Source organism: Nematolebias whitei, chromosome 1 (genome assembly GCF_014905685.2).
Source record: "Nematolebias whitei isolate Nwh7 chromosome 1, NemWhi1, whole genome shotgun sequence".
In the NCBI taxonomy this organism is placed as follows: Eukaryota; Metazoa; Chordata; class Actinopteri; order Cyprinodontiformes; family Rivulidae; genus Nematolebias; species Nematolebias whitei.
This window is the reverse complement of record NC_056498.1, coordinates 65,751,730-65,776,811: the sequence shown is the minus strand read 5'-3', so window position 1 is coordinate 65,776,811 and position 25,082 is coordinate 65,751,730. Positions and strand designations below refer to the sequence as shown.

Sequence of the window (25,082 nt, the reverse complement as noted above, 5' to 3'; positions counted from 1 at the left end):
TTGTGCGACACTGAGTACGCATATGCGGTCGTAAAAATTTATCTTTGCGCGGACATGCCCTGCGGGCGTCCGCTTTGAATCTAATCCGGTACGCGCAGACCTCCGCAGACTTAAGTACGCCTGATTATGCTGGAGCCTTAAGCCTTCCTAGACCTCCTCGCTCTTCGAGAGTTCCTACTCATCCCAATTGTGTCCCGGAAAACTATTCAAGATTCTCAGCCTGAAGAACTACCATGCACTCAACAAAACCTGATCCTCTCTCCAACGGTATTCACCTCATCTCTCAGCACAGAACCCTGTCGGAACCAGAACCGCTCCTCCTCACCTCGGACTCACCTACAACAAAGACTTCTTTCAGTAAGACATTCTTCCATTCATCTCATTGAAGAGACTCAACATACCAAACCTAGTACTCCCGTGTCCCATCTTCCTTTCCAGCCAACTGCACCAGCACCTGTAAATAAAGCACATTAATTTTGACAACTCTGTCTCTGGTTTCTGTTCGGTCTGCCACTTTGGGTCAACCAATAACTGCAGTTATGCCAATTGCTTTAGGATTTACACTCAAAATAAGCAAAACATTGAAAATCCTTACATTGTTATTTAAAGAAAATATTGTTAGGCTTGTGTTGAGGGTTGGGCACATAATGTATTAGAGCTGGGCAATAACTCGATATTTTTAAAAATATCTAGATACTTTCATACACAATATAAAATGAGACTATATCGATATAATACGATATAGTCTCATACTCTGCGTAGTTATAATTATACTTGAAAATCCGCCCGTTTTTCTTCCATTCTGCGCCCCACCGCCCCTCCTCTTCTCCCTCACTGAATACAAACCCAGCCCCTCACCTGCTCCCCCCGCCTCCTGCTGTGTAAAACTGCTTGCTGCTGCTGCTCCCACTGTGAATATACTAGATGTATATGCAGATATCAGTCGTCACAATAGGTCTTTGTTGACTCACAGTGGAGACACTCTGGTGACATGGATGTAAATTCCTGATTGGTGTGAAAATGTCTTGGTAGCTGCTACAAAGGAGAGGTTTGGTGGTCTCCAGGAAATTAACTGGTTTAGAGCAGCAATATATGAAGTTTTCTCATTAAACACGGAGACAAATATCTAGTTCAGGGTGATTTATTTGCTGTGTTTCTTCTGGTATGTACACACAGCAGTAACCAGTAAAGCGTAAACAGAAACTCAAACAGCAAGGCTCCGTATGTGTCAGGAGAGAAAAATCTCCAACGCACGGCAGCACGGCACTTTACACAGAGAGGTGCGTTAAGTAGCGTCGGAACAGCCATGGTGCATTCAAGAGCATAGGAACCATGAAATTCAGAAAGAAACAAGCCATAACCAAACAGAACCTAGCTCAGTAAACAAGCCAACTACACAACAATGGGTATGTTTACATGGAAATAAGTAACCGGATCAAATGGCCGGTCGGAATAAAAGTGTGTCATGTAAACACTCCGTTCGGGTTATTTTTTGTGTATTCGGCGCAATCCGATACAATTTGTGATCAGAACGAAACGGGTGGTTTACTCCAATCTGTAACCCGATCGGTGCGCATGTAAACGCTTGATCTGTTCGTTTTTATCTGATCGTGAAAAACTGACCTGACTGCACATGTGCGACTTTGCCATTTCCGCCTGGCTAATGCTAATAATATTAGCATGTCAGGGAAGCTAAACTGGTCGGTGAGCGACACAACATTTCTACTAGAAACTTTGAAAGAGCTCAAAATGATCTGTATTACCTGTAGCTCAGTCAGGGAGTGCAGTAACGTCTCCACCATCATTAAAACCTGACCCACCAAAACCCATTTTGGGTGCTCAGGTTTGTTTACGTTCACCCCGGAAGTAGAACTTCTTCTTCGGTGTTTTTTTTAAGGAGAGTTTACCACTCTGTGCATGTCAGTACTGCTGTTCAGAACAAAGCCCGCTGCATGTAAACGCTTGTCATGAACAGATTGTGCCCATGTAAATGATACAATTGAATTATTCAAACAGAACACATTTCAATCCGGTCAAAGAATTCTGCACATGTAAACATAGCTAATGTGGGCTTTCTAACAGCTTTGTTAATAAAGGTTGAATGAATGTACTTCATTAGAATCAGACTTTTTAAAGAGCAACTTTTTGTTATGTTTGCTCCAAATGTTTTCTATTTACATTTTAAGTGCACAGCTGTGTTTTTGGTTTTGTTATGCAGGGAAAAAAACTTTATTTTATTCTTGAGACAGTTATTATGTATGTTACAGCTGTTTGTTAATAAAAGTGTCTGTGTGACAACTGGGACAAAGCTTTGACTCTTAAATATATTTTGTTATTACTTTATGGAAAGAAAAATATTGAGATATATTTCGTATATCGCCATTCATCTTAAAAATATTGAGATATATTTCGTATATCGCCATTCATCTTAAAAATATTGAGATATATTTCGTATATCGCCATTCATCTTAAAAATATTGAGATATAAATTTTGGTCCATATCACACAGCCCTTGTACTGTTTTGTGGGATGTAAAGATAGCAATGCTGCATAGTTTTACCTTTCAGTCATAAACTTTGAAAAGTACAAATTTAAATTTAAAATTAAAGAAGAAAAAAGTTTTAGGTCTTTTTTTTCTCTGAAGTGGTACCTTTACTGACTTGGAAAGAGACTGCAGTAAGTTCCACACATCTCAACCACCTTTATTAATGCACCTCCAGTACTTTGCACTTGCCATGGTCAATATGTAGGTATATCTTCTTATTAATCTGTTCATTAGGCAGCCTGATCCAAGTGTTGGTAACAACAAAAACATTTTACTATGCATTTGTTACCAATACATTTGTTCATAAAAAGAAAGTATGTAATTTAAATATATTTATACAACTTATTTATATAGCACCTTTTCAAAACAAAAGTTGCAAAGCACATCAGATCAAATAAAATAAAAGAGATCAAGATAAGAGGTCACACGATTATAGCTAGTTTATTTTGACTGAGTCTGTGATCCACAAACATGACAGTCACAGTAATCAAACAGCATCCACTTTCATGAGCACACTGCAAGCACACCTTTAAATCAGGCCTGTAGCATTTATACAATCTTTACCTGGCATTCGTCCTTTACTTAGTCTTGAGGATAACATTGGTATAATGGTATAAAGTTTATTAATTTAAAAAAATACAAAACAATTTCATAACAATATAAAAAATACAAGAGATTTAAAATGAATGGCAGCAGAAGAAGAAAAAAAAATTATATATCTGCCCCTTTTTTTCATACAATTAGTTCAATCACAATAATTTTCAAGTAACAGAACAAAATGAATAACTCTGTTTAATTTTTCTAATTCTAATACAAAAAACACAGTAAGATACTTTATATATATATATTTTTAACAATTCAGCTTTGATCTTTTTCTTAAATGTACACATTGACTTGGCATTTTTCACATCACTCTCTAGACCATTCCACAATCCAATTCCTTGGATTGAGGTAGACCTTCCCTTCAGACTAGTTCTGAGTTTTGGTTTGACAAATATCTCTACCCCCTTAAGATTGTAACAACTTTGTCTTTTAACAAAATTTCTTTGGATATTTAATGGTAATGTGTTATTTTGAGCCCTATACATAACTGATAAAATACTATAATCTACCAAATCATGGAACTTCAGTAACTTCAGTTGATAAAATAATGTGCTTGATGGGTGACAGTAATGCTTTCTGGTGATAATTCTTACAGCTCTTTTCTGTAAAATAAAAATAGGTTTTGTAAGTGTTTTACACGCTTTCCCCCAAACATCAATGCAATAGATTACATTCTGCAAAACCTACATTTTTAACAAAAATATCCACATCCACATGGTGATTTTAATAATGTTTTGAATCTTTCTGCATGAGCTGATATTTATCAGTATGCCGTTCAATCCATTTATTCAAAAATGCAGGGGCAATTAAAACAGGTGTTTTATGATATCAAAATAATCAAGTAAAAGTCTAACCAAGGTCCTAATACGCTCTAAAATTACTTGTAGCATTACGATAACAGAACAAGCACTTCTAGGCTTATTGTAATATTGTATATTTTATTGTGTTTAAAAGCTTGCAGATGAAAATAACCCAAAGTTTTTCAAGTATTTTCTCATAAATGGACAGCCTGATCATGTTTTGATGAGATTTTCTGTCAAATTGTTGTTGTTAGTACCTTATCAGCCATGGCATCACTGAAAACATTATAAAACAGTTGCTTGTTTGGCTAGGTATTAGCCTAGCCTGGTTAAAAACTACTGCCGTTTTTCTATATGCTCTGCTCTGCGATTAATGTCATGGCCAATAAGATAACTATTGATAACTATTTGGCAAAACGTCACTTCAAAATTGACCAGATTATCCCTTCGACAAAAACCATTGAGGCAAACCATTTTGGTTTAGTGTTTAACATGAATACTGCGGCACATCAAACATTGTAAAAAGCAGACTCCGGTCACAGATCGTCTTGTTTATTTACATCCTGTCAGTCAGGTCACTCAGGTGAGACTCCTCTTAGCTTTGTCCCATTTAGCAGGTGTGCTTTCTCTCTCAGGTTGGATTCTGCCTCTCCACCACCCACACCCTCCTATTCTCTCACCCTCCTGACAGTTTAGCTAGCCAGGACAGGCCTTATTCCAATCCAAAATCGTGATTGCATTCTTGAGCCATTCCACCCCCCCTCCCTCCTTCAGAGCAAGAGCCCATTGCATCTCTCTCCCTTTCAAGTGGAGGCTGCCGGGTGCATTTCCCCTTTGAAGATGTAATCTTGGAAAACACAGAGACATCTCTGGGATTATCTTAAATGTCTTCAGTATGTCAACAGCCTAGCCCTGTTACAGAGCAGCTTTGGCCGTTTAAGGGGTCGCCTGTGATGACAGCAGAGGAAAATGTCACACCGCAGAGGTAATCACAGGGTCAACGCCGCTGACTTCATTCAAAGCCCAACTCCCACTGTTAAAACTGGATGTTACAAGACACAATGAAATGATGTATTTCCCCATGTGGCAAGGCTGTGTTTACAATCGTAGGTAATAGCAGGCGGCAGAGCGCTCAGCAACAGATGTTGTTCATAGGTAAAGTTCATTGATGTCATGGTATTTTCCAAAACGATATGACAATCTGAAAGATACAACATCTTAACTAAGCATACAAAACAAGATGAGAAGCATCACAGAATAAGTCACAAGAGGAAAGGTTAGTGTACACTGAATTAGAGGCACGTAAGTGGGCGCTCCTTGAAAAGGATCTTGACTTTGTAATCATATCAGATGTTATCGAGGGGAGATTTTAGGAAGGGTGAGTGCTTGGAAACTAAATCAGAGAGAGGCTGCCTAGGGAACGCGTTGTTATCATAATTACCTGCTGAGCGATGACTGCAGAGCCGGTGTTGATGTTGACGCCTAGCTGCCCTCTTCTCTCCGCTGTCTTGTGTGGGCTGCTGCCTGCTTCAACATTTCTTTGTGCTCTGTTCTTTGTCTGTTTTTCTTTCCCTTTCCCCCCCTTCTCTTTTCAACCAGGAACAGAGACTGCTGGCCAAATACTCAAATATTGTTTTGATGAGATCAGGCTCACAGATTGAGGACTGGCTTGCGTCAGTGCATACGTGCGGGTCCCGGGCCTGCTTTTGGGTCTGTCCAGGGAGCCAAAGTGAAACTTCATCCAGTACATTTCAAACATTGAACAGTTTATGCCTGCTCTCACAACATGTCAACATTTTTTACATATATTTAAAGGGCTTTTTGAAGGCTATACATCTCTGGCCTCTTCACTAGCATTTAAACAAGAGGAAGTTATTTATTATGGGCAGCAATGGATGAAGGAAAAGTATCACTCACACACTTAACCTGTTTTTGTTTTGGGAAAATAGTATCCCTTTGCTAGTTTCCACTTGATAAGTATTGGACAGCTCATAGCAAAGTGTTTTATCTTTGCACGAGGAAAATTGCTTCTCTCAGCTTTAATTGATTTCAAAGACCCTGTTGCTGCTAAAAAAAACTGCATTCTCTGGTTTCCAAACTTATTTTATTTGCATAAAGGTAATCAGTTTCATGCAGTATGTTTGCCTGCTGCTTTTTTCATCTTAATATGGACTTTGTCCGTTCCTCCTTCCTTCTATTTGTTTCTTAGCTCTCCAACTGTGTTGCAAAGTCTCGCTCTTTCCTCTTCCACTTGGCATTGTTGACTGCTGTTTGCTGTGCTGGGGGCATTGATTTTTACTGCTTGGCCACTCGCTTTGGTTTAATGGTTGATGAGTTGTGTTAAGACACCCAGGGATAGTCTCGCATGTTTTAAGGAGATGAGGCTGGCTTTATTGCCCTACTGCTTCCCTCAGCTTTGCATGAAAAAGTGTATGTGTGCACTGTATACGTCTACATGTACGCACATTATTGAGTTTGTCAATGAGTAGCTTCTTGACACTACAATTCTTCACCAGGAAGCCAAAGTACACATCATGGCATCAAGAGCTGTTAGCAGGCAAACTCAAGCTTTGCCTCTTTAGAGGCTTTGCACAAAAAATTGGTTTGTCTCAATCAATCGTCAGATGAGATTACCTGGATTGAAGAGTTAAGAGAGTGATACTAATGATGGCTTAAAAAAATCTCTTGGCTCAGGAGTTTCAAAGGTGACAGGAAGTTTTAGCCTTACACCGTCTCCTACAACCTCCGACATCCTGCACACAGGCTCAAAAGTCATGGATACAGACACAAACCTTGTTTAACACGATTAGGCTTTTTGAGGATTTTTACTGCAGCCTCTTATATCCAGGATGAAAGCGTTTGCTCTCCTGACAGGAAGGCGGAGGGGTAGCTGGCGTATGCAAAAGTTACCACGACGCTCTCCGCTTTTGACTGCAATATTCACATTATTAAGGAACACATTGCTTTGTGCCGTGTTGCTCTCAACACCATCTGTAGTGCGCTGCTCAAGTGGTAGCAATTTTCCTCTAGTCTAGTCTCTCATGCGGTATTACAAGTGAAATTCGATTGCACATCTTGATGTTCTAGTGCATTTAGCTTCTCATAAATGTTTGCATTCCTGTTTGATTGCTCCGCGGCAGTCTCCAATATTCAAGCTGCACTGCTGTCAGAGATTTTAGTCCTCTTTTTAAAATACGAAGCTTAAATGTAATTTCACAGAAAAACACCCAGCTCTGCTTTTACATAGAGTTCAATCTAAACTCAGCTGTGATAAAACTGGATTTCTTTCATTGGTCCTAAACGACATCACATTGAAACAACCAGCGGGAATGACTTAAAACAAAAGAAAACTATCACAGGGAAGAACGTAAAGTGTGGCTGTTTTTCCAATATGATTCGGTCTCTTAAGCAAATCCCCACACGCTGAGTACACAATTGCTTTTAAAAAGGTTCATTGGTGTGTGTTATTGCAGGGTAATATTGGTGTAATAGGCTTACCTGTCAGCGCTGTACTGGACATAGATCTTGCAAATCACTTTTGTGTGCAACACCTGCTCGTCTGTGTATTTATGGTTTTCTCCTCCTCCCGCCTTGTCCTCTTCTTTTTGGCCTCTGTCCAAAGTCAACCCCCTCTTCCCTCATTATGTTCTTCAGTGTGTCCATTCTTCTCGTGGATTAAATGAGCAAGCAGGTGTTATGTCAAATGGAAGGTCCCCCACTTCTTAATACCTCCTTCGCCCTTTTTTAATTTATTTTAGCGGGGTCTGTATTGCCTTTGAAACATCAGCAGACCAGGTTTAGAAGATTTACTGCACCTTGGATGGAAGGAAGCATGTTCACTTCATTAATATGAGACATTGTTAGTAGAGAAACAAAGAGGTATGTGAATGGTGTGCTTTCCTGAGGGACCTGTTACTTTTGCTTCCTAAAAACTTTATAACATAATCAGAGTGACATCATGTTTACTTTAGATAACGTAAATGTAGGTTTCAGTCCAGCAAATTCCACTTTTTTAATTTTATTGTTGCTGTTAAAATAACAATAGATAATACGGTGGCTGTCTGTAATCAGAGGTTTGCAGTTCCTAAAATTTGGCATTTGCAAGCATTAGCTGTTAAATTTGACCAAACTGACAGAATCCTAAAGACACAGTGTGATTAAAAAGACCAAAAGTTTGTTTTTAATCATAGAACAAATTAGAATGTGTACAAAACATAAGAAATGTGTGTGTGCTGGCTTGTGTTCTTGGTCTGCGCTGGGTTTGTACCAGCCTGTTAAAGGAGGCAGTGAAGCAGCGAGAAGAGACTAAGAGGGGTGTATTAAGGCGGTGAATCTCTCCGCTCTGTGTGTGTGTAATGGACTCAGGATGAGGGCTGACCAAGCACCAGGCTGCTGATAACCTTTAGGAAGGACATTGTTCCTGCGCAGCGGGGGGCGGGTGTTGCTGTTCTCACAGGTTTGCTGCAGTATATACACATGGAGACTAGAGGTGATTGGTGGTGCGGTTGTTCAATGGTTCATTGGCTCTCCTGCAGGGTTAGGAGGTAGAGTAAATGGGGCAGTATAGCAGAGTCCCCCATGGTTTCCCTCCATACATTTTTCAACATGGGCATGTATTTCTCTGTGATACATTTGTCCTCTGTCTGAACCAGGTTCTCCCTGGCATTCCATTAAAATAAAATTTAAAAGCCTTTTCTTTCTGTCTTCTTTTCCCTTAGATCTCCTCTTAAGGAGAGGTCAGCGGAGGATCGTGCGTGAGAAATAAATGAAGGGCGGGGCAGGGGAGGTGGTAGCAGCAGAACCACTGAAGACACAGGTAAAACTCCCCTTTTCAAAACTCAGAGCTTGTTTACTGTGCACATTTTCCCCCCCTAAGTTGGATTAAACTTGGCATGCAAAGGCAAAGTGAGGGAGTAATGGGTCTGGTTTTGATTGGACCATTCTGGACTGGTGGCCTGGAAAGAACTGAGAACTGAGTAGTGTGCAGCTGCTGTTTATATGAAGCTGTGCTGGATCCTGTATGGCTCTGTCGAAGCAATTCAGCCAGAACCTACTGAGAAGCCAGTGTCAATACTCGGAAAAATCAACTGAAACATGATGACATAATTCAGGAGCCACTTCTTTCTTAATGTATAGCAAAGAGGTACTTTGTGTTACTGACAAATGTAGATTTGTGATATGAATCTCTACTAAAATCTTATTTACAGGCTATATTTAGTCTTTACTTCTATAAAATTAGATATTTTATGTCCAATTTGACTTATCTGAATGATATCTGTTTCTTTTATTGCTTATTACAACTTTATTTTATTTCGTATTTGAAGTTTTAATTGGGCAAAATCAGAAAAGTCGGCCCTTGTGTTGGAACCATTGCTACTTAGTTTGAACTTCACCTCCATTATTTGCCTTTTTCGCATACTCTGTACCTCTAGGGAATGAAAAACATGACTTTATGGCTATAAATAAAATGCAAGGTAATTCTTAATTATTCAGTAGCACAAATTGAGGAGCATTTACCCCCTACAACCATTTAAGATGATCTCATACTAAAACACACAGGCATAAACTTTGTTATAAACATATGCGACTTGCATGGATCAGCTAAAAAAGATAAGAGCATAGACTTCATAGCACAGAAAGTGACAGGTTTAACATGTGCCAACTATCAGTGGAGTGAAAGAACAGAAAGAAAAAGAGCTGCAGAATATGGGACCACATGAGTGCACACACAAAAAGGTAAAGGAAGTGTCTTTGGTTTTTCCTCTGCTGTTGTGGTTCTCTGTTCATATTTTCTCGTCCATTGACTCAAATCCATTTTTTTTCCTCACAACATAAATGCTGAGCACCAACAGTGGATCAAACAGGTAAAATTAATCTGGACAACCAGGCAGGTTGATTAACGTTGATCTCGTTGGGGTTAATTTGTTTAGAAAGTCTTTCAATGCAAACATTTTTCATACTTTTGCTGTTCTTATTGAAATGATGTTCCCCTCTTGCTTAAAGTTGATGCATTTTTAATGGTAATACATAATGTCGCCACAGTTGACTTGGAACTTTTCATTGCTTCTGCTTTTTTGCTTGAAGTGACTTAGGAACCGGTCTATACAGTTGTTGCAATACAACGAAAAAGCAGCATAGTTTAAAGATACAGTTTTATTATGTGAGTTTGATCAAAAATAATACTCTCTAAGGTGTTTTAGATCCAGTTTAGGAGACGGTGAGGATGTTCAAAAGACAGGAATGTGTATTTTTATCCCTGCTGGTGATGTTCATTCTGGTTTTTATCTAGCAGCCCATTTTTTACTTTTACAAGCTGGCCTTTTTTGGGTTGTGTGCTGCGAGAAGCTTCTCACAAACAACCTGAGGTATGAAGCGGTGAGAGTGGGAGGATAAGAACGAACATTGTCTTTTCTTTTTCAGCATAGGGACTGAAAAAAAAAACAGGTTGTGTGAGGATACTTGCTTTTCCTAACTAACTGTGCCTCAGGGTCGCCCTTCTTTCTTTGATGCAGCTAAAAGTTGTCTACTTAGAATCTATACGTTCCTCTGTGTCAGCCTGTCTTCTCGGTACGCAGCGATTCACAGTTACATTAACTTTTTCACCTGCTGAGATAATTATTGTTTTACTTTAAAGTATTAAATGTAAGTGGTTTTCTTTAAAATATTTATTGCCTACTTTACATAGTTGTGACTGAACTGTTGTTTTCAGTACACTTTACATTCAGAATGTTTTATTTGAGCTATGACTACAGCAGTGATTAAAAGACAAACAATGGCAGTACTCAGCAATTAGAAATGCAAGTCTACCACTGTCCAAGGCTGAACTGCAGTGCAGACAGTCTGATCATTTTTCTCCTGAATCATAATGGTGTGTTTTTTCTCCTGATGTTGTTTACTTGAATTTTGATGAAGCTGCTCAGTGCATTTACACTTCTGTCACTCTGCTTGACTGTGAGGATGGTGCTCTTTTTTTCTTTGACATTTCTGTGTTCAAGCAACTTTATTTTCATTTCATCCTGCCTCAGAACTGACCACCAAAGCTTTCGTTTGTTCCGTGAGACACTTATATCTTTCAGTCTTGAAGGATTGAGTACAGTGAGCGTTGGTCTCACTGGGCTGGGACTTGTAAATGGATTTGCAAGGGAGTCTCCGAAATATCTCGGAATATTCATGGTAATTTTCAGTTTCTTCACAAGTCACCGTAATCTTGTGCGGCTGTGGCTGAATGGTTAGAGCAGTCGTCCTCCAGTGCAAGATTTGGGGGTTCGATTCCACCAGCAGTCAAAGGCCGAAATAAACTTGAGCAAGACACTGAACCCTCATTGCCTCCGATGTGTGTCCCATCGGTGTATGAATGTGATAAAGCACTGATTATTCTTTGTATAGATATTGTAAAGTGCTGTATGAATGGGTAAATGAGGGCACAGATTGTAGTGTAAACCACTTTGAGATAGAAAAGTGCTATATGTATACAGTAATTGCAATCCTTTTACCATTTATATATAGAAAGAAATTGTGTAACAAATGTCCTCTCAGTAGTTGCAGAGATGTCTTGTGTGCATTTTTAACCCTTCTCAATTCAGTTCCTGTAATTTTAAAGATCAATAATTGCGTTTTGTATCCTTTAGAGGAGCACAGGATATTTTGGATAAAGTTGTACATTTGATTTTTGTAGAAAAAAGTAATTGGACAACTCAAGCCCAATAAAGGACCACTGAGCCTAATGCAGGCTCAACCCTTATTTTTGACTTGGCCGTAGTTGAAGTCTTTGTCCCAGACCTGAGTGATGGAAATGAGGTTTTACCGTCATAAACACTTAGATATATTTAAAGAAACCAGTTATTTATGCAAACAGCTGTTTGATTTCTGTTATGCAATTAACTTAAGTTAAGTTAAAATTAAAGTTAAAGAAACCTTCCAGAGGACCTGACTTAACTTTGTTGGAATTTTACATAACATTAATATTTACAAGAAACCAATTGTTAAAAACATAATTTATCTAGGTCTACGTAATATTGGGGTGAGCAGTAATTGCAAAGTTATTACCCTAATAGTAGTTGTGTCCCAAACCAAGAAAATCAAGAAGCAAGTCTTAATAAATTCTAATATTCCTTCAAATGTTTCTAAACGCTCATATAATCTGAAATGACATCACCCCAGTTGGCCGCCATCTTTGTGTGCTAGTCGGTCCATTATGTTATCCATCATTGGGTCTCTCTGTCTGGCATTGTCAATTACCCAGAGGAAAACAACATTACAGGCCTGAATGGGACACGGAGCCGTGGCAGGCCTGACATGGCTCTGTTATATGATTACACAACCTGTTGGCTGTCCGCCTGTCAAGTGTCTCCCGACTCTGATGAATGGCTGTAATATGCTGCGCATCACAACATGCCACGCCACGCACTCATTAATGGCTTCTCATAATGCTGAGGACGTTCCTCCAATGCCGAAGCAGGACTCCCAGTGAGGTAGGTGGGGGGTGGAGGGTAGCTGTAGTGCAAGAGGAGTGAGAAATGGTGCTCGTGAATACTCTAACCTTGTAGCTGTAAACAAAAGAAACATGGTGTCCTCATCTGCATAATTTCACAAATTGTACGGCAAGGCGCCTACATGAGTCACACGCAACCCTCTTTGTGGATGAATGAAGGACGACAGAACTGATTGCAAAACACAGAGAGATGTAAAAATTATTAATTCAAGTCTGCCCATGTGTCCTCAGTTAGATTCATTCTTGTCCATCCGTGGCATATTTAAATTAGCTGAAATTTCATGCAGCACAGCGTCACTGTTTGGGAACATCACAATAGACACGCTTCAGGAAAGAAGACTGAATCTGTTGGGTGCCATCTGAAGCTTAGCTGATTGCTCTTTCTTTTGGTGAAATGGGAGAAATGCAATCCAAGATCCTCCAAACTACTTGACTCTTGTCTGCAACAAACAGATTTGATTCTCACAGAGACACTGCTCCAAGTGCTTTCAAATTGAAGGAGTGAAAGTTTCACCAAATGAGCTATTTTCCAAGAAGTATGTAGCAAATATGCATTGCCAGTGGTTGCATGGCAATTACATAGTCATTTTTACTAAGTGTAACAGCCATGGTGAGGTTATTCAAAGCCTACAGGCCTAAAAAAAGAGCTGCATGTAGGTATCTGTTGGCATCTATAAGACCTACAGAGCGAACAATTGTTTGTGTGCTACCAATGCATATGGACTTTTATACAGACCTTCAAAGGGCCAAAAGCACAGGTCGAGGTTTTGACCTTAAATTCTAGTAAACTGGAAGTTAGTTTGACGTGGGAAAGGCTAGCAACAAATCTAACAAGGTTAAGGCACGTCCTCTGGACCTGCTAGTAATAAATATTATAATTTGAAAACGGATAAAACCCTAAAAACTTTTAAAATGATAAAGTATGGGTAAATAAAGTCCATACAAGCTGCACTAGACAGTCTTGTTTATTTTTAACGCTTACATCCACTCAACTACAAAGCCGAACCGTCTGTTCTGTAGTAGCAAAGCCACAGGGCCTAGCAGCTCCAACACAAGCCCACTATTAGATTGTCTTTCTATACCTTGTAAATGTACTTTTGCAGAACAGACAAAGTTGTTTCTGTTTACCAAGTCTGTGCTCATATTGTGCCTCATCTTATTTATTTTGCATCATCCCACACTGAAGTCAATACTTTTACTAAAAAAAAGATTCAAACGTTCAAAGATTTTCATTACCTTGCTCAGATGTGTCCAAGTTTTCAGTCTTGATGCCTTGAAGGAAAACGTCCCAACAGGTCTACACCTTTGTAGACAGTGCATGCTTACAAGTGACTTGAGAGAAAAAAGTGATAGTCCATCTGAAATTCTTCTATCTGTGACAGTGTTTGTATGTAAATGCACTCTTCAATGTGCGAGTTTCTCAGTTGAAATGCAGCACCTGCAGATGTCATGTAAACTGCAGCCGCCAGCTTTTTTCTCATTTAGAGGTGAGCACTGAAACAAAACCATTAAAGTAACTCTCTCCTCAGCATGATTTGATGCACGGGTACGCTTGCCTGAGCGAGAGTGATTTTTCTTTGTATCAACTTCATAATGTTGACAACGAAGAGTATTAAAGATTAGCTTTACATGATCACAGCTTGAGCAGGTTTGTCATAATTTTGTGTGCTTAAAAAAATGAAGGTCAGAGGTCACAGAGATCCCGCTAACAAGATGCAGATTTATGCAACACGACCACACTTACAAATGCAATCAATCAGTGCAGAAGTTCTTAACTTTACAGCAGCAGTCTTTTACTGCTTCTGATCTTTGGGTCTTTTCAGTGCCTGGGTGTTCTCTTCTCTGCTCCATGACCCCTCTTAATTGAGAACGGGTGTTACTGAAAAAAAAAAAAATAGAGCTAAACAGACAGAGATTGAGAACAGATTCTCATGTGAAAAAAGTAAGAACAAAAAACAGCAAACACTGGAGCAAAAACCCATGCAGCACAAGCTGAGGATGGCTGTGAGCTCAGTGGTTGGCTGCATGAAACTTAACCTTTTGTTTGTATCTTTTCTGATCGCAAGCCAAAAGCAAGCGCATCTCTTCAATGTAGGAGTGAAAAAGCAATACAGAACATGATAAGGAACAAAAATACAAACAAATTTGTTCAGTGGGGTGAGGGATGTACAGAGAAATCAAACCACAGGGTTGGGAAGAGGTACGATAAGCCCCGTGACAGCTGCATGCATGTCTTACTGGGTGACAGTCTGTCCGTCTGTCAGAACAGATATTTCTGTCAGTTTAGTGCTGCCTTACAGGCTGCCAGAGACACTCCTCGTGTCATCGCTGGGTGCCTGCTGTCACTGGCTAAAAAGGAGAAAGCAGTGAAGTGTATGTGTGCACGCGTGTGTATGTGAACGAGAGTGACAGAGAGAGAAACTCGAGCAGCTGTCTTGAAAGCCCCTCCACTTTGTCAGTACATCTAGAGTCTGTTTTCCCCTAATGTCTCCTCTGTAAAACAGCATTTAAGTCAGTTGTTTGGTTAAAGTTTAAGAATTTCTGCTGAAATACTAACACTTTAGGGAAATCAGTGTGTTGCACAGCTTATCAATTAAGATATTGAGATGATAAATACTGTAAAAATGTGTTTTTCCATTTCCCCATTACTGTAATTAAATAACAACTAATTTAATTTCCTACAGTTTGGTTTCTAGTGGTACATTATAAACTAAATAGTCTGTAACCAGTGATTTAATAAGCCAGGAAAGTGGGTCCTGCCCATTGCAATGCAGCATTTATTATGCTTATAAACTATTTAACTGTATTTCTAAATAACTTTGATTCACAGTTAAGTATCCACAGTAGTTTAATCAATAACAGCAAATATCATAATTCAAGTTCAAGTGTCTTTATTGTCATTCACATCACATGTGGTACATGAGGTGGAACAAAATTGTGTACTCAAGGTCCTAGTTACACCCAAAAATAGCAAAAATATAAAGCACAGAAAGAAACAGTATATAAGGGTCTAAGATATACGTTAAGATATACGCTAAGATAAACACTAAGATATGTGCCAAGATATACGCTAAGATAAACACTAAGATAAACACTAAGATATGCGCTAAGATATACGCTAGGGTATACACTAAGATATACGCTAAGATATACGCTAAGATATACGCTAAGATAAACACTAAGATATACGCTAAGATATACGCTAAATGTACACTAAACAATACGCTAAAAGATCTAAGATATACGCTAAATGTACACTAAACAATACGCTAAAAGATCTAAGATATACGCTAAATGTACACTAAACAATACGCTAAAAGATATAAGATATACGCTAAATGTACACTAAACAATACGCTAAAAGATCTAAGATATACGCTAAATGTACACTAAACAATACGCTAAAAGATCTAAGATATACACTAAGATATACGCTAAGATATACGCTAAGATATAAATGTACACTAAACAATACCCTAAAAGATCTAAGATATACACTAAGATATACGCTAAGATATACGCTAAGATATACGCTAAGATATAAATGTACACTAAACAATACGCTAAAAGATCTAAGATATACGCTAAACACTAATAATGTCGAATAATATGGCATATCAAACAGCAGCCCAAACACGAGTCTAGTGAGTAGATGGGTATGAATAAATATAGCAGCATGAGATCAGCAGCATGGAAAATCAGCAGCACAGATAAGTCACATATCACCAATTAAAATGGCATGACAGTGATTTTCCTGGTTAGGGATTTATGAATCTAATAGAGTCAGGGTAAAAGCTGTTCCACAGTCTAATGGTTCTACACTTAATGCTCCTCAACCTCCTTCCTGAGGGGAGTGGGGCAAAAAGTGTGTGTGCTGGGTGAGTGGGGTCTTTCTTGATGCAGGCGACCCTCTTCCTGCATTTGGAGGTGTAGATGTCTGTGATGGTGGGGAGACTGACTCTAACAACTTCTGTGCAGCCTCCATGCCACATGTTGATGCTGGAGCACAGGATGCTCTCCACTGCACACCTGTAGAAGGAGGTGAGGACTGAGCTTCCCAGTCCTGCTCGCCTCAGCCGCCTGAGGAGGAACTAGAGTCTCTGATGTGCTTTCTTGATCATACTGGTAGTGTTGTTAGCCTCAGCTGAGGTTGTCATTCAGGTACACATCTGAATTAATTCCCATCAAACTGTATATTCTGTCACACAAGTATCCCCACACCCACTAACACACTGATGCCATAAGTGCTGTGGGTTGCTGCACTCATGACATGTAAGGTGTAGATAAAATGCTGAGAAGCAAGAAACCTCTGTCCTAAACGTTGCTGTGAGAGTGAAAAATGTGTGTGTTGGTGTTTTTTTAGAGCTGCATAATTATAGAAAAACATGCATCTGAGATGGAAACACAATACAGTGACGATATCTGTTGCAATGAAGATATTTCAGAGCTCAAAACGGCGCTTCATCATCTCAACCACTATCTAGGGCAACGACGTTCCATTTGATTGACCACATTTATTGATCTATGCAGATTGTGAACTCATAGCACTTGGAATACAAAAGCCTAATGTTTATTTCCTATATTGCACACACTGATATTGTGATAATGATATGTTTTCAATATTGTGCACTTCTAATGAACTGCAATCTAAAACATTATTCTTTACCTCATCAAGTACATTTTTATAATTTGTTATTGTACCTTTTGACTCATAAAAGCACCCTTTTGTTTACAAATTTGATATATTGCCCCTTAAAAAACAGTCTTGTTTATAATTATCTTAAACCTGCAATAACCCTGTTGTTGTATCCTATACTACTTCAGTGTTGATACCAATATATGCATTTGTATTCTCTCCCTTTGTCAGAGATGAAGGATGGTGCTGAGCTCCGAGCTGCTCCAGTATTGTGCATTTCACAGCAGCCAGTGGTGGTGTGTTTGTGCTTTGTTGGATCATTGCCTTTGAGAAGTGCTTTGTCTTGTTCACGTTGAAAACTGCTTTATTAATGAACACCAAAGCCCCAAACTGTGAAAGAATGAAGTGCAAGAAGCCTTTTATTGTTAAACCTGCCTAGCCACTCTACACCCTTCTGATCATGTCAACTTTTTTTAGTCTTTTAGAGGTTTTAAACATTTTTTAGACAACCTCATAGCATATTTTCCTGATGTGTTTGAACTTTCTAACGTAGATTCATTTTGACAACACATAGCACTTTTAAAGCTCTAGACTGTACTTTTAAGTTTTCACATTGCTCACTCCAAGCAAATCTCAGAAAACCTGTAGTAATTCTCTAGAAGAGACTTGACTGTCAGCTTTATGTAGGAGGCAGATTTTACATGACTTTTTAAAAATAAAAAATAGTAGACCATTTTAAATTTCCTGGGTCAACTGAATGTGAGTGTGGGTGGCACAACAAGCTATAAATCTGTGCACGTCTTGCGAGTTCGTCTGACAAGATTCCAAAATAAAGAACTTGTCTGATCTGTTCAGTGTACTTTAAATGTTCTTAATATTTGCGAATTTGCAGGGTAAAACAGCAGGGATCACTGATGATAGTTTATTAAAAAGCTTGGATAATATTAGTCATGATGGCTGCTATAATTTAACACAGTGAAGACAAGGGATTAACCTAAAGAGCATGTGTTAGGTTTCAGTACCTGCACTGTCATTACTGAGACAATGAACTGATTTTGTGCATCGCTTTTAATCGTGGGTCACCATTTCCTACTTATATGTTGTACTTTTGCCTTAAGAGCTGACTATTACAGCATTTGATTGCAGTCGCCTGTTGTGAGAGCTGTTGTCTGATTATAAACACATGCTTTCTTTTTTTTTTTAACCAATCAAGATGTTCGTGTAGTGAGGTAATGGAATATTATAAAAAGAAAAATCTAAGATCCTCAGTTTGGTATTGAGCTACATGGTGGATAAGCGGTTTACTGTAAAGGTTGAAGGTTTGCACTTACTAAAGTCTGTGTGTTCTTTTGAGACCCAGCATTTGCTGCTTTTGGCTCTCCGGTTTGGATGAGGTTTGGTGAGCTTCAAAGTCACTAAAAGGTGAGAACTTATGAGCCTGTAGTGGGAGGATTTGTAGCGCAGTCGTAGTTTTTAGACCGCGCTTGTGATTTAATGTTCCTGAGCTATCTCAACTTTTCCTGACCTTTTCTTCCTGCAGTCAGGAGAAAATAAATCAGTAAATCTAGGAAGCAGTGTTGCTTAATTCTCCCAGGCTGGTTTTAGCTGTGGCATGGGCTTTCACAGTGGCACTGCTTGTAGCTTTGTAACTGCCTTTACTTCATTTCTCCAACTGTAGTTTCTGTTTTGCCAGTGTTAGCTTCGACTTGCTCCTCCGCTGCCCCGGCAGCCTCGTAACTACACACCAGTGTTTATGTTCTTTAGGTTAACATGGGTATCTCTGTGCGTAACCAGAGCTCTGAGTCTACACGGGCACTTGGCCTACATGTGTGCTTGCGTGTGTGAGTGATCCTGCAGCTGCAGGTCCCGTCTCCTTCCCCATGTCTCTCTCTCCAGAAATGAGCTGCAGGGACTTGCCGGTATTTTCATTCCCTCTGGTGGTATTTCCGCACACCAACAAAGCCCAGCCTGCACAGTAAAACAAAGAGGAAACAGCTTTTGTGCAGGGAGCAGCTACTCTCTGAGTGTTTGTGTATGTGCACTACTGACCCTGACTAACAGTTTGTTACATGCAAATTTACTTTTGAGCTTGCAATTCAGGTTGCTCCGTGCTTTTGTTTGCTCACAAGCCAACTGTACTATGAGAGTGAACTTTCTTTGTGTCCCATTCTCACAACTAATTTGTTTCCTGTTTGCCTCTAATTAACAGGTAAAATATTGCTGTACTGGTCTTTTCTTTTTACAAGGCTTGTTAACCAGTGCCCTTTTCCTGACTTTACTTCCTCTGTAACTATTTGCCCAGAGGAAATGTGTGCCAATTCTCCAGAGCGTCTGTAACTGGGAAAACACTGAATTGGATTACTATTAGTAAAAAAAAAAAAAAAAAAAGGAAACAAAATCTCCTTAGAGTTCAGTCAAACATATGCTCTTTGCTCTTATGTTCACAATCATTTGGTGGTTTCTTTAACTAAATTCTCTGTTCAGAGCTCACATGACAGGTTTTTGACATCTCAGTGGATGTCATACTACAGCTCTTAAAATGTGCTATTCTATTTTTTTTAAGTAATGAAACAAAAGTGCCTAAAAACCAAATTTTCTCAAGGACTGCCTGCAATATTTGGCGTCCAGTAGGGTTGACAACCAAGGCCTGGTGACACACGCGTTTGCCCATAAACAAGGATTTGGTCCTCTGGAGAAAATAACCTTGATAATTACTGGGTTCATATGGACCTGCCCACAGAAAGAGGAGGGGAGGAGGGCTGACTGAGAAGACGGAGAGAGCTACATCCGCTGGTGCATTCCTGCATGCTGTGTCATACTGGTGCAGAGTTTCCCTTCAGGTTTGCACAGAGATTTCCACAAGGCAGAGAGTGCAGAGCCACTGACGCAACATCCTGGGGTTATAGGTGCTTAGGTTTAAAGTTGAACAAGATAGCAAGCCAACAAAAAGAGAGCATAGCTGCTGAAAGACTCATCTCAAGAGAACTGGCAGACAATAATGAATAAAGTGGTGCCACATGAAGGGTGAGATCCAAGGAAAAAGATAAAAGAAAACAACAATCCAGTAACCTAACTGTGGAGACACTTAAACCTTCTTCTCCCAGTTTCTTTCCCTGAATCATGCAGCTGCTCTGGTCCTGCCGATTTGGCTCCGTCAGAGCAGGCTGAGCTGAATGTTTGTGGCTGGCTTGCCGCCCGTCTTCTTGCCTGTCGTTCAGCTGGTTAAAGAGGTCTTGTTGAACCACTGCACTGTGCCTGGCTACTACAAGGCCATTCAAGCCTGCAAGGCCCCGAACAGCCAAGCCCTGTCATTGGTGCTAGCATGCACAAAGCAATTTACTACTTGAAATGACAAGCACAGTTTGCTTGTTAAGCACAGTTTACCTCAAATCAAGGAAAGCAATAATCTTTTTTTTTTTTTTTTTTTTAAACTTTGGGGATTACATTTCAGAGCATTCTCCTTTATAACAGAGTGTTGTATGTACATGGTGTCTCTGTTGTTTCAAACATTTGCAAATAAATCAAACCAGAACATCACAAAACAAAACTGGTCCCTTAAGCTGCATTAGATTCCAACGATTTTAAACAGACAACTTGGAAATACAGTTTGTCACTTTGAGAGAGAGTCACCCCCCGGTTTGTCAGATGCTCTGTCTGGCTAATGGCTGCTCGTTCTGTCACAGCTGACCTGTGCCTCAGTGAACTGTTCTTTGTCCTTTTCTCAGTCCCATTGTGACACACACGGTGAGGACATAAACGATTTATTTTTGTGCTCTTTCACTTTACCTCCTCCTTTGCGCCCTCATCCCAGACTCTTAGAATGTCTTTTCCATCCTCCAAGCTCTCTTGTCCTTCTTGTCCCCCTCCCCTACCCCTCACTTAGTGTCTGCATTCCTAACATCCTCTTGCTATGATTAGCATTATTTTTTTCTCAGCCAGTGTAATGTCTAGATCCTCTTGTGTCCTTGGAAAGCAGTCTAATAAGCTCCGACACACTGATGTGTCTGCGCTCCACAGGCTGTATTCTCCAGCGTCACAGATCATGTAAACAAAAACTGGCACAAACACAGGCGCACACACTTTTTTTTATTTTTTAAACGTGCTAATAGACCAGCATACCAACCCACTGAGGACAGCGTTGATGCTAGCTCGCTAACGTTGACCTTCTGTGTGCCAATCACAACAAATCTGCTCCCCCGGATTTTGAATATGGGGAGGAAAACAGTGTAAATTGAAAGCAGAAATCCCCCCGGTGTGAGACAAGATGAGCCTCGGAATAAATTATTCAGATGGCAGCCTCTTTCCTGCACGATTCTCGCCTTCTGCTACATTTAATGGCATCTGTGATGACGCCCATTGGAGATGAATCCAGATGTAAGATGTTTGTGCGTGTGTTTGTGTGTGTGTTTTGCGTGCACGTGTGGCCCGCTCACCCTTCTTCTCATGCATCCCGTCGTGTCTTGTGATAGGGAAACAAAGCCTCAACCGGGGAATTTATTTCTTCTCCAGAGAGGCCTGTAAATAAACAACTAGTGAATCAATGCCTCCATTTGTTTTTCCTCTGATAATTCTGCCTTTCTCTTTAGGCGGTGTGACAGCATTTTTTAAGTTGGTGTATTCCTAAGCAACCATATTTCCTGATAGTGAGAGTGAGAAAACATGCTTTACCAGCCTCATGTTTCATTACAGACAATCAGTAAATTACCTTGTGTGTTTGTGTGTGTTTCCTTTCATATCACCCACTGCAGCTCATTTAGTGCCATGATGAAGCCTTTGTATGAATAGGAAATAATACCAGCAGTAGGAATTGTGCTTTAGAACTACTCAGTCAAATAAAAGACACATGGGCATAGAAATTACAAGGCACAGTTGAATACAAAACCCCACAGCAGGTCCTGTGGTTAATGCATTTCAGTCTTTGTGAGTGTTATTGATTTGCAGCAGAAGGATTCCCCTTCCTTTTGAAAAGTGCTTACAATATTTTACTGTTTGGAGTATATTTTCTTAAGCATGTTTTCACTTTATTTAAACTGAAAAGAAGCTTAATTGTGAACCCTTTTGTTTAGCTCAGAATTTGAGAAAAGCAACATGTTAAAATAAAAAATATATTTTCACTCGATAACAATCAGAATCAGAATCAGCTTTATTTTCATTGCACCAAAGCACAACAAAATTACATTTCAGTACAGCCTGTCAGAGTAAAACATAAACAGCAAACATGGGAAGACAGAGTGTCTGAAGCCGTGGCCTCATGGGAGGCGCTGCCATTTTTGTTAGATAGGAAAAGAAAAACATGGGGGAAGAGGATGTATCCACAGTGTGAAAGTTGCAAAAAAAAATCTCATCACAGAAACAGCAACATACTGATGACATCGTGATACATATATGCATGAGGAAGGCCGACGAAGGCGGTGAGTTTGTCCGTGGACACTGCCAGATAGTCCCCATAATCCTGATAAGAGATGGTGCAGTGTCCATCAGCCGGCTCAGCTCAGATACAGGTCCACATATGTCCTCGGGAAGGGAGCAGGGAGGGGAGGGGGGAGCAGAGCTTCTTGTTAACATAACATCCAGGAGAGTTTGAGATAGTTGGCCAATTCAAGGCCGACACGGGGGAGCCAGATTAAGATAACATTTATTTTGGTTCAGGCCGACTCTGCTTGATTTCTGTCTGTCTTATAGTTTTACTGGTATGTCTCAATGGCGACTTTAGACAGCCAAATTTTATGGTCAGCACTGCTGGGCCGAGCTTGTAGCTTCTCCAAGGTTCATTCCTTCCCACCAGCGAGTTTCAGGAGCCACAAGTGGCCTGTGATTCTCAGAAATGGCATCCAGCTTACAGCTCAGCTCACACAGCATCAGTCTGAGTGCTCACTGCATGGCACATTCCTTCACACAAGGGGCAGCCTTACAATAGCCAGAACAGCTGCCAGTGTTTTCTGTATTTGTCAATACGTCAGGTAACTGCCAACTCCAAAAAGCAGAAATCCTGTTATCATCAATCCAATTATGTACACGCCTTCTACATCCTCAACAGACAATATGGACCGGCACGCAATTTTCCACTGCCCCCAGGAATCTATCGTGTATCCAGTTACAAGTGTCCCGTCAGGGCAAGAGGGCTTTCCTTCGCCCTGTTTTCTCGTCAAGATAATTTTATCAGTTGCATTGAGAGACCAGCTGACCAGATCCATAATTTATAATTCGGAAGATATCTAAAGAGAGGCTCTAATAGGGTTCACAAGACAAAGAGCAAAGCAGGAGGGAAAAGTGTCCGCCTTTGTCGCGAGCAAGCAGGAAAATGATCTATTCATGGACAGCTTTTTGCTTTGTTGCTTTTTCTGTTTGTTTTTGTTGAAATGCATTTTTCTGTACTTTTAAGTCGTCAGTTATTTTAACCAGCAGGAACTTGATTCTAGAAATATTGAAATGTGTTATTTGTATGAGTTTGGGTTCAGTGATTAATAAGAACAAGAAACAATAGTGTATTTAAAAACAAACCATGTTAACTTTGATTAGGCTAATCGTTCAGCTGATGCTGCTCTTGCCAGCACCACCATATCACATTGGAGCAAGGACTGCACAATGTTAGTATAATGTGTCATAGCAATATTATTGTTAAATATCTTTGATAATCATATCAGTTGCAGTAAAACCAATCGTTTCTCACTCCTTTTTATTTCTGTCACCACAACTGTCACAACACAATCCATGGGATTTTGCCACTATCATCTAAAGCTGCACTCACAGTCCACTATGTATGATTTGAACAATCGCGGGTCATGGAAATTAATCGAATTCAGCTGGGTTTCAGGGTCCTGGTGGTTATTAACGAAATATTTGAGAAGTAGTATGGACAAACTTGTTAAGTACAGGTTGCATACTTGACTTGCTTGAGACGCTGGGAACAATTGCAGCTTTAGATTTGTGCAAAATGTACGTGTGGTGCATATGATCAGTGAGTGCGACTTACAATTAGCAAGGCTTGTGTGCCAGGAGTACAGGCTTGACTTATAACATAAGAGGTTAGCATGAGACAGCCACTCCTGACAGTTGGTCATACAGCCTAATATGTTCTGACATTTGTGTTCCTATAGGAACCAAGCCAATATCTCTTTGTTTCATTCCTCCTTCAGCTTCTGTCATCAGCCTTGAGTAAAGTAAAGTAAAGTAAAGTGCTATGTGTTGTTATCATTGTATGTTCCCATACAATGGCAAAATTAGCTCTCTGGATGTAACCCATCACACGTGAGGTACACCCAGGTGGAGCAGTGGGCAGCTATGTAAGCATCTGGGGACCAGTTAGGGTTTAGTTGCCTTGCTCAGAGACACCACAACATGTGGGAATGGCTGGGAGTCGAACCGCGACTTTCTGGTCCCAGGTCGGCTGCTCTACCCCTACCCCATCTCGGCTCCAGATTTAGTTGTCGTATACCCTCAGTCATGGCAGAATGGCAACATATTCTTGATTTGGCTGAGAAGTACATGTTCAGTATATATTGTGTATGTTAATTTTTTTCACAAGACATGTAGAACTAGATGTTCAGAACTAAAACTCTTTTTGGCCAGTCTGCAACTTTGTCACCTGTGGGCATTTAGGGCAGTGTGAGACCTGACTACTAAACTTATTGGCACACAGTTTGCTTGTGATAATGATGTTGATAGTGACATTGATTGACGTGGTGACGGTAATTTTTTTAATATATTGTGCAGCCCTAATTACAGTAAAGCCTAAGTACTGGTTCATTATCTTTTCTTTTTATTTGTCTATCTTGTATTACATATCATTGTATGAAATTATCAAATCATGTTGTTTTTTTAACACACATTACTAATTTAATTTGACTCAACTATTTAAAAAAAAATTATGGAGACGTTTGGCTTGCTAGCAACTGGTGTTAACTTTAGTCAAATATGAGACATTCTGTAGTTTGTGAAGATTCTTATTCTACAAAATGCACAAGTTTACCTGTTAAAAAAAATCTAACCCAGATTATATTGAGGCAG

General features: G+C 39.8%; 1 long non-coding RNA gene across 1 annotated transcript in view; it reads left to right on the top strand.

Moving 5' to 3' along the window:
* Nucleotides 1-25,082, top strand: part of LOC119413093 — a 95,313-nt gene that overhangs the window by 27,807 nt on the left and 42,424 nt on the right. The window contains exon 2 of the long non-coding RNA XR_005186948.1: nt 8,667-8,764. This is a non-coding gene — a long non-coding RNA (uncharacterized LOC119413093). The remainder of the gene's footprint in view (nt 1-8,666; nt 8,765-25,082) is intronic.